The sequence below is a fragment of the Triticum dicoccoides genome, chromosome 3B (genome assembly GCF_002162155.2).
Source record: "Triticum dicoccoides isolate Atlit2015 ecotype Zavitan chromosome 3B, WEW_v2.0, whole genome shotgun sequence".
Classification (NCBI taxonomy): domain Eukaryota; kingdom Viridiplantae; phylum Streptophyta; class Magnoliopsida; order Poales; family Poaceae; genus Triticum; species Triticum dicoccoides.
The window spans coordinates 510116215-510127173 of record NC_041385.1 but is presented as its reverse complement, the minus strand read 5'-3'; positions in this window follow the sequence as shown (position 1 = coordinate 510127173).

Sequence of the window (10959 nt, the reverse complement as noted above, 5' to 3'; positions counted from 1 at the left end):
TTGCGCCTTTTGGCACACGTATATGATAATGTCGCTAGCATCCATATGACAAGAACCCAGGCTGACATGGCTAGTCATGAACCCGAAGTGGCACTAACTTACAGGGACAGGCATACATGACCCATCATCGAACGTGTCGGTCATCAGCGAGTGAATCCGGGCTGTAGCAACTGGGCTAGCATGTTACGCCCAATATGCGATACTATCCTAAAGAGACTCGAAGGTCCCACCAAGGATAGAACCGCATATTGAAACGCTTTTGCAAGGTGGATATCATTACATCAACATTACATAATAGATGGAGATACATACAATACATCCAAGGACACATCAATACAACAATATACCATACATAAGAGCATCATCCAACTACAGATGAAACACAAACAGAAACTCAAACGACATCCACCCTGCTAGCCCAGGCTGCCGACTTGGAACCTATCCCCTGATCGAAGAAGAAGCAGAAGAAGAACTCCAAAACAAGTAACATCACTCTCGCGTCATGATCATCGCATAACCTGTACCTGCAACTGTTGTTGTAGTAATCTGTGAGCCACGAGGACTCAGCAATCCCATTACCATGGGTATCAAGACTAGCAAAGCTTAAAGGGAAAGGAAGGGGTAAAGTGGTGAGGTTGCAGCAGCGACTAAGCATATATGGTGGCTAACATACGCAAATAAGAGCGAGAAGAGAGCAAGCGGAATGGTTGTGAAACTAGCAATGATCAAGAAGTGATCCTGAACTCCTACTTACGTCAAACATAACCCAAAAACTGTGTTCACTTCCCGGACTCCGCCAAAAAGAGACCATCACGGCTACACACGCGGTTGATGCGTTTTAATTCGGATCTGGTGTCAAGTTATCTACAACCGGACATTAACAAATTCCCATCTGCCACATAACCGCGGGCACGGCTTTCAAAAGATAATACCCTGTAGGGGTGTCCCAACTTAGCCCATGATAAGCTCTCGCGATCAACGAAGTATATTCCTTCCCCAGGAAGACCCGATCAGACTCGGAATCCTGATTTACAAGTCATTTTGACAATGGTAAAACAAGACCAGCGAAGCCGCCCGATGCACCGACAATCCCGATAGGAGCTGCACATATCTCGTTCTCAGGGCAACACCGGATGAGACATCCTACGAGTAAAACCAGACCTCGAGTTTCCCTGAGGGGGCCCTACAGTCTACTCGGTTCGGACCAACACTTAGACAAGCATTGGCCCAAGGGGGGGGGTACAATAAAGATGACCCTCGAGAGAGCGACTCCCAAGGGAAAAGTAGGTGGTGGTGAGGCAAATGGTAAAACCAAGGTTGGGCCTTGCTGGAGGAGTTTTATTCAAAGCGAACTGTCAAGGGGGTCCCATAAATCACCCAACCGCGTAAGGAATGCAAAATCTGGGAACATAACACCGGTATGACGGAAACTAGGGCGGCAAGAGTGGAACAAAACACCAGGCATAAGGCCGAGTCTTCCACCCTTTACCAAGTATATAGATGTATTAATTAAATAAGAGATATATATCCCAACATAATCATGTCCATCATGGAGCAATCTTCAACTTCACCTGCAACTAACAACACTATAAGAGGGGCTGAGCAAAAGCGGTAACATAGCCAAGCAACGGTTTGCTAGGAGGGGTGAAAATGTTAGAGGATGACATGACAATTTGGGAGGCTTGAAGAGCAAATGATAGGTAACGCAGCATAGCGATAGAACGATGCAACTAGCATAGCAATGATAGTAATGAGATCCAAGGTGACGGTCATCTTGCCTGAAATCCCGCTAGGAAGAAGAACGAGAACATGAAGAAGATGAAGCCACGAAGACGAACCAAGCATAGACGAACGAATTCTCACGATCGCAACGAAACAGGAACTATCAAGAAGAAGCACAACCGGAAAGAAGCAAACAACATAGTAAACAAACAACACATAAACAAGTCATGATGCACAACCAAGTATGATGCATGACAAGGTTAAATGTTGTTAACATGGCAAGAGGTGAAGCATAATAAAACTACCTATCTAGGCAATTTTAAATGAGGCCGGAACAACAAACAACAATTCCGGAAAATCCCCATATGCAATATTCGAATTTGGTACTGTTCTGCCCTATACACAATTTTAATGTTGTTAAACAACAAAATAAAGTGCAACAAGTTAATCTATGCATTTTTCTACCCCATTTACATATAAAGAACATTTAATTCCGAGCTATGGTTATTTACTTATGAAATAAACCATTTAAGCATGTCATTTATGCAAAATTAATGGAAACAAAAACTGTAAACATCTTAAACATGAATGAAAGTTGGACATTGCGAAACTACATGATAATCTGAGCAAGATGCATATATGACATGTTTCATTTGGATGCATGGATACTTAGATATGAGCATTACAAAATAGTGGCAAAACTGTAATTATGCAATGCACTGGAAAATAACGAAATCCACAGGTAGAGGGAAAAGATGCACGGGCTAGAAGCATTAGAGTGCAACGGCCAGAAGTGGAATTGGGCCCAATGTGCGTGTGTGGAGCAGGCGCTATGTGCTAGGCGGGGCTGGATGCGGACAGAGAGCTAGGCGCTCTGTTTCATCCGCATGGCGAGAGCGCGGCGACTGGCCTTCGGACACGAGAAGGATGCTGATACGGCGAGGAAACCGACAGGGTTACGAAGCATGGAGGAGCGGCTGCTCACCATGGCGGTGCTAGCGAAGACAGATCGGACGGAGAGACGATGGAGGCGACGAGGGAGCTCGCTGAACTTGACGTTTCTCTGCTCCGTGAAGAAGACGAAGTAGACGAAGAAGAGGACGTCGGGGAGGAAGCTTCGGAGACCGCATGGAGGCATGCGCTACGGATGAAGACTGCGGGGACGGCCATGGTCCGGAGAAGACGCCTGAACGGACGTAGTGGGCATAGAGGAAGAAGATGGGCATGCCGGAGACGATCTTGGCGCCCGCCGGCTGCGAGAACGCCGGCGGGATTTATTCTCTCGGGTGCTCTTTTCTTGCGGAAGAAGAACAACCACAGAAGGAGAGGGGTTGTGGCGACGTTGAAGGGAGGAGGAGAAGTTAGGGTAGGGCACAAACGTCGAGGGGGTGGTATATAGGGCGCTAGGGAGCTGTACGGCAGCCCATCGAGCGGTGCCATGGCGATCTGATGGCTACTGTTCGGTCGTACATAGGTGACGTAGGTAGAAGAAGGAGCAGAGGTGGGCTTGGGCTGGATTTGAAGGGGTAAGTGGCTGTGCGGGGTGGCTGTTGCTGGGCTGCGTGCGACCTCCTCCTGTATGCATTCTTCTCTTTCCTTTCTTTTCTTCAAACAGAAAATAGAGAAAACAAAATGCACAGGGATAGGAGAGTGGCGTGTGAGATATGAAAATATCCTCAGGACCCTGGTGTTATGTGGAATTTGATAAAATTAAGTTGGGCATTTTTAGAGGTAGAAAAATAAATCATGTTTGAATTAAATTCAAACTTGCTCCATTTTTGAACCCAACCAAAACAACTCGAAAAAGGATGAAACTTGACAGAGAGGTATAAGGCATGGAGTATGATCATCAGGAAATAAATGAACATTAATGAAAGAGGGAATAATGTCACTTGCAATAAATGTGTGAGAATTGAAAGGAAGAAGCTAGTGATTCGGTGTTGCACTTGATGATGGTTAAGATGGGAGGGCAAGATGGAACATCAAAGAACATGAGGAGAAGGAGTTCACAAAGATAACAAGCACATGAGAAATATGTACACTCCAATGATGATCATGATGCAAATGCAACAAAAACGACAAAGGCCATATCACATCATGAAGCATGAATCAAAGCAAGTGAGATGACGATGTCAAACAATTAAGGATGGCACAATGCAATATCATAAAAGATGAACATTATGCAAGAAGCAAAAATGACAAGACACTCAACATGATCATGGCATAAACATATATGAATGAAATATGCAAAGCAATTATGATAAAGCAACAAACATAATAAACACATGTCAACAACTAAAATAAATGGAAGGGCAACTGAAGCGTCGATCTCGGGGCGTTACATAGCAGGACTCCGGTAAACCGGGTTGTAGCAGGCTAACAAGACTCCGGTAGACACCGCGTTACATTTCCCCGAAGGGACAGACACAGGAACGGAGAAGGACACATGCCGGCCAGCCTAAGTGTTCCGGAGCAGTAGCAAGCTACCAGGGCTCAGTGGAAGCACTAGGAGACATTTCCCGGTAAGAGAGGCTACTAAGGATAAACAACTAGATAGTCAGATCCCACACATAGCAATACACATTACACGTACGCATAACATGCAAGTATGTGATGTACAACATGGCATCATAGCATAACTCAACAACTCATATAGATAAAGTCTCAGAAGAGCCATCATAGCATTTATTACAAACAGGGGTCACATGACCCAACATTCAGAGCACACAAGCAACAAGCGGAAGCATTACATGTCTGAGTACAGACATCTACAAATGAAAAAGGCTGAAGAGCCTGACTATCTACAACATCCTATCAAGATCGTAGCTGAGGTACAAGCTACTTGTCGAAGTCCACGTAAACTAGTAAGACCGAAGTCTCCGCTGCAAAAACATAAATAAAGCAACATGAGTACAAAGGTACTCAGCAAGACTTACATCAGATCCTATCATACATGCATTTGTATCAAGAGGGTAATGTGGGGTTTAGTTGCAGCAAGCCAGCTTTGACTCTATGGCTATCCTGTTCTACGACTACCAGAACTTCTTTGAGGTGAGATGGCGCACACGAGTCCACTAATCACCACACAATACACTACTATGGACTCATCCTCGTCTCCCTACGAGAAGGCCATCCATAGCACTCACACTTGTCTTGAGCATTTTACAGTATCCACTTCAAGTTGTCTATGTACCATGTAAGCATCCAAGAAGTCCATAACCGCGGACCCGGCTATTCGAATAGATCATGTTAACCCTGCAGGGGTGTACTTCTTCACACACGCTCTCGCCACTTACCGCCATGTACACGTCATGTAACTCGGCAACCTTCAAGCGGAAGCCTGGCCAGGGTGTCGGCCACGACCTGACTAACCACACAAGACTCTAGCCCAGGTTTATCGCCTATTCGGGTTCCATCCGCAAGGAGATCCGGCCGAGGTGTCGCTCACGGCCCCAAACAATGTGTGCAGGGTTCCCGAGCCCACCATCCGGGTGCCACTCGGTACACAAGGCCACGTGTGCCTAGTCTGTCCCAAGCCCACCCTGTCGGGTGCCACTTGGTAGAAAAATAGCACTACCTACAAACACTAGAAACTAGTTGCGACTCCTGGACAGAGATCAAGTCGGTTAATAAGTCGAGAGAGTCAATTAAGGATCCCAATGTGTGGTAGTATCGAGTCATTGGACAACATACATAGAACTCAGTGCTTAAGGACGGTTCCAGTGAGACAACCCACCATGTACTCCTACATGGCCTCTCACCGCTACCTTTACCAAATCGTGTTCACACACTTCACTCTCAGCATCAGAACATTTCGTAACACTCCAATTCATTCCCAATAAATCAGACCTGACACAACTCTAAGCAATAGCAGGCATAGCATGGTAAGAACACAACATGGCTCAATCAACTCCTACACATGCTAGTGGGTTTCAACTATTTACTGTGGCAATGACAGGTCATGCAGAGGAATGGGTTCAACTACCGCAGCACAAAGTAGCAGATGAATCGCTGTTGTCCTAATGCAATAACTGAGAGCAGGAGCGAGAGAGTAGGATTGTATCAGAATGAACAAGGGGGTTTGCTTGCCTGGTAGATCAATAGGGTGGCACTATTCCTCAGACAGATACTCTGGAGCACTCTCAGGAGCAGGACCTATCGAGAAGGAACGGTGTCGACAATCAATACACAAGCATATGCAACAATATGATGCATGAACATGGCATGTAGATGTGATGTCGTTTGAGCTAATGCAGCTAGCAATCATTTGGTTGAAATCCATTTGAACCAAAGATTCAAATGCATCTCCAAATTAAGCCCTTATAATGCCATTTATATGTTTTTACCTATACAGCAGGTTTAGGTTGGTTTGTCATGCATGAAACTGGTATAGATGGATAGATTGAATTTTTCTGATAATTTTTCATATATAAATTATTTTAATCTGAGCTACGGTTGAATTTCTATGAATTTTTGAAGTTTAAATCATTTTCTGGAATTTCCTGAGTTATTTTAAATCCAGAAAATGGATAACTGCGTCAGCATGATGTCTGAGTGACATCAGCAGGTCAACGGCCAGGTCCAGGTCAAACCTGACCAGCGGGACCCATATGTCAGTGTCTAACCTAACTAATCTAGTTTAGTTAGTGGCCTCGGGCCCACATGTCAGTATCAGCAAGCTAATTATGTTGAATTAACATCTAACTAAAATTAGCAGGGGCCTGGGCCCACTTGTCAGGCCGGCGAGGTCAAAGGGTCAAACCCTTGGTCAGTAGGGTCAAACCCGCCAGCGACTCGACGCCGGCGAGGCCAGACGTGGCGGAGGGGCTCGAGATTCGCCCTCCGGCGTCCATTTAGGCGGCGGAGACCACGGACGAGGAGCTAGAGCTGATCCGCGTCATTTGGAGCAAGCGGGAGGCTGCAGGGGTGCCGGAACTCGCCGGAGTGAGGCTCACGATGGCGGTCGGAGCACGGGCTTCGAGCGGGAGCGGGCTGTGGGGCACGGGGAGGCCACCTGAGGGGCTCTGCGGCACCCTCGTGGCACCAGGAGCACAGTGACATGCTCGGTTGCGGGCTGCAGTGGCCAGGGTGACGCCAGCGACATGGACGGCGGCGAGAGGCTTCAGCCGTGGTAGGGAAAAGGGCAACGGCGTGCGGGCAGCTAAACGGAGAGAGGGAAACGGGTCAGAGGCTCACTGCGGACTCGACGGTGTCAACGACGAGCTCGGGGACGCCCTGAAGACGGCGGGGCAGCGAAGACGATCTTCGGTGACCGGAGATGAAGACAGCGGAGGGGCGGCTCTCTAGGGCCTCCCGAGGCGCGTGGGTTGACGGGGAGGTAGCCGGCGATGTGGTGGAGCTTATGGGCGCAACGACAGGGCGAGGGGTGGCCGGTGGCCGCTGTGGTGCTCGTCGGCGGCGGTGGGTGCGTTCGGACGCAAGAGAGAAAGCGAGGGAGAGGAGAGGAGAGGACCGAGGGAGAGTGAGAGGGGTACGGGGCGGCGCGTGACTTCGCGCGGGGCATCCAGAGCAACAAGAGGGAGGACAAGCAGGCAGGGAGGGAGGAGGTGGCGCGGAGACGTGGCCACGGCCGGCTGTGGCGCGGCCACGCAGCAGCTCCTACTGGCAGGAGCTTGAAGAAGCTCCTGGCAGTTGGGCTGGACCGCCTGCTGGCTGGGCCAGCCTGTTGGGCCACTAGGCTAGGCCAGGGTCTCACAGGGAGGTAAGCGCCATGTAAGCTCCCTTTTTCCCATTTCTTTATCTTTTCTAATTTTCTGACATTTGTTTTGATTTAATAATAATACTAAATCATTATATTTACTTATACCAATTTTTGTAGGAACTAGTGGTATTATTCCAGAGCTCCTCAACAAATGGCATAATTTTTGGACAATATTGTATATATATATAAATATATATCCAAAGCAAATTTTTACTACATTAATTCAAATGCCCAATATAAATACTTATGAGCTCCTAAAAATATTGGTTTGATTTTTATCTCTGTCCAATATTTTCAGAGAGCAACATGGACATTTTCTTGGACCTTTTTGGAGCAATTTTTATTTGGGTCATTTCCAGAAATGATTCTGAGGGTTTCACAAATCCCCATTTCAAATTTAAATGGAATTGAAACATGATGCACACATGACTAGCTAGTCTAGGTCATACCAGAACTAGGGATGTGACAACCACCTCGTGGTTGGGACAGAGCGGCAACCCAAGCCGAACACCAACCCACGCCATCTCGCCCTAGAGGCAGAGAAACAGCGGCAGCAGGATGCACTTACGACCTGCGACAGGACCTGGACAATAGAGCCGGTCATACAAGATCAATCTATGGATCACGAGGGCGTGCACCAGCGCGAGAAGATGGCCAGCAAGCCTGGCGCGGCACACACAACCTCACACGGGCCGATGAAAGCACAAGTGCTCCCTGGGTGATTTTGGTAACTAATATCAATATATCTCTTGTTGGACTAATACTTTTACCTATTATGTTTCAGATAAAGTTCAACAATGAAGTGGCATGGACTAGAGGATGTGGAACCCCTTCAACATGCTAAGGACAAAGGATTGCCTCAAGCTCAAAGCACAAGACTCTACATTTTACTTTTAGTGATCCAAGATCACATTGAGTCCATAGGAAAGCCAATACTATCAAGAGGGGATGAGGTGTTGCTTAATGGCTTGCTTGCTCAAAGTGCTTAGTGATATGCTCCAAAGCCCTCAACTACTTTCTCACATCCACATATGTCCCAAACCAAAAAAGTCAAACTTGGCCCCACCTAAACTTTCTATCAGGCGCCACCGAGTTCTCTTGACATAGCCATTGCCACAAACCCTAATCAAATCGGTCTCACCGATGGGATCTCGATCACACCGAGATGGGCTTGCAAACTCTCTATTGCCTGTTGCAATAATTTTGGTCCCACCAAGGTATGCAATTGGTCCCACCGAGTTTTCCTGGCCAACTCTCTGTTTTGCTTATTACCCAAATCGGTCCCACCAAGTTTGTGTAATCGGTCAAACCGAGTTGAGGCTTTACCCTAACCCTAGCACATCGGTCCTACCGAGTTGATCATATCGGTCCCACCGAAATGCCTAACGGTCACATTATGAACTAAATCGGTCTGACCGAGTTTCAGATTCGGTCCCATCGAGTTTGGTAAGTTGTGTGTAATGGTTAGATTTTCTGTGGAGGCTATATATACCCCTCCACCCACTCTTCATTCAGAGAGAGAGCCATCAGAACTTGCCTACACTTCCAACATACATTTTCTGAGAGAGAACCACCTACACTTGTGTTGAGATCAAGATATACCATTCCTACCACATAAATCATGATCTCTAGCCTTCCCCAAGTTGCTTTCCACTCAAATCTTCTTTCCACCAAATCCAAATCCTGTGAGAGAGAGTTGAGTGTTGGGGAGACTATCATTTGAAGCACAAGAGCAAGGAGTTCATCATCAACACACCATTTGTTACTTCTTGGAGAGTGGTGTCTCCTAGATTGGCTAGGTGTCACTTGGGAGCCTCCGTCAAGATTGTGGAGTTGAACCAAGGAGTTTGTAAGGGCAAGGAGATCGCTTACTTTGTGAAGATCTACCCTAATGAGGCAAGTCCTTCGTGGGCGATGGCCATGGTGAGATAGACAAGGTTGCTTCTTCGTGGACCCTTCGTGGGTGGAGCCCTCCATGGACTCGCGCAGTCGTTACCCTTCGTGGATTGAAGTCTCCATCAATGTGGATGTACAATAGCACAACCTATCGGAACCACGCCAAAAACATCCGTGTCTCCAATTGCGTTTGCACACTCCAATCCCATCCCTTTACTTTCTTGCAAGTTTCATGCTTTACTTTCCGTTGCTCATATACTCTTTGCATGCTTGCTTGATATGTATTGTGAATGTTAAAACTTGTGCCAAAACTCCACTTCAACTTAAAGAGTTTAAAAAACAGCAACTTTTCTTACTTAGAGTCTATTCACCCCCTCTAGGTACCTCTTCTCGATCCTTTCAATTGGTATCAGAGCATTGGTCTCCATTGCTTTGGTTTAATCACCATTGGAGGAAGATGGATGAGTCTACTTTGGGGAGTATTAGACATAGAGTGCCTATACTTGATGGAGAGTATTTTCATGAGTGGAAAAATGAGATGCTTGTAATTTTCAATGAATATCATTTGAACAAGTACATTACTAGCCCTTGTGCACCTCATGATGATCCTATGGATCCTACCCTTGATGAGTCAATTGACATGATTCGCAATCTTAGAACTGTTGATCTTATCACTAGAGGTTTGCCTAGAAACTTGATAGGTTGCTTGCCTACTCTTAAGTGTGCCTACACTATGTGGAAATTTCTTGAGGAATGATTTCCAAATTATTCCTTGCAAAATATAGATGAAATTCTCGATAAGTCTATTGCCTTGAGTAAGATGAATTCCAATGATCCTAAGTTTGGTGATTGTCTATTTGTGCTTACAAATCTTATGCGTGCCAAAGGAGATGTTGGAATTATTAGTGTCGTGGTGGGCACACGGCAGATGCCAAGGGATGGCTAAAGAGAGGAGGAGGCTCGAGGCCGCTGGTGGGCTCCAGAGGCGAGGTTGATATGCGCGGGCGCAGGACGCCGGACATATATCCAGCTTCTGGAGAGATAACACCCCTAGTCCTACCGAGTTTAGTTGGATGATCGATAGTACAATGATGCTCCTGGAGCTGTACGGAGGAGGAAGGAGGCTGGCCAAGGCTTGGGCTGCTCCTTCTCCTCGGTGTTGTTGTGCGGTGGCTAGTCCTATGCTTGCCTGTGTTTCTCTTACAAGTGTCTCGTGTCTATCTCGTATGACATGTTCTCCTCTCTTGTGGGCGTGGGCTCCTGGGGGGTTTTATAGATCAACCCTCCCAGGGTTACAATGGTAATATGCCGAGTCGGTGGGTCCGTATTGTCGGTGTCCGGAGTACCGGGCTGGGTCCCGCTTGTGGGCTTGTGGTTCGCCGGGTTCCCCTAGGTGCGGGCCCCGCGTGCCTAGGGGGACTATGCGCCATCTTGTCGATCGTCAGGGCGTGACCGAGTTGAGCCGTGTACAGTGTTCTCCATTAGGCCGCCACTTGCTGTCGTTAGTGGTGAGGGCGGGAACACTGTTGCCACGCCAGCCCTGGTCAGCGGGTAGGTAAGGGGCACTATTGCCACGCTATGGCTGACCATAGGCATGGGCGGGAACACTATTGTCTTGG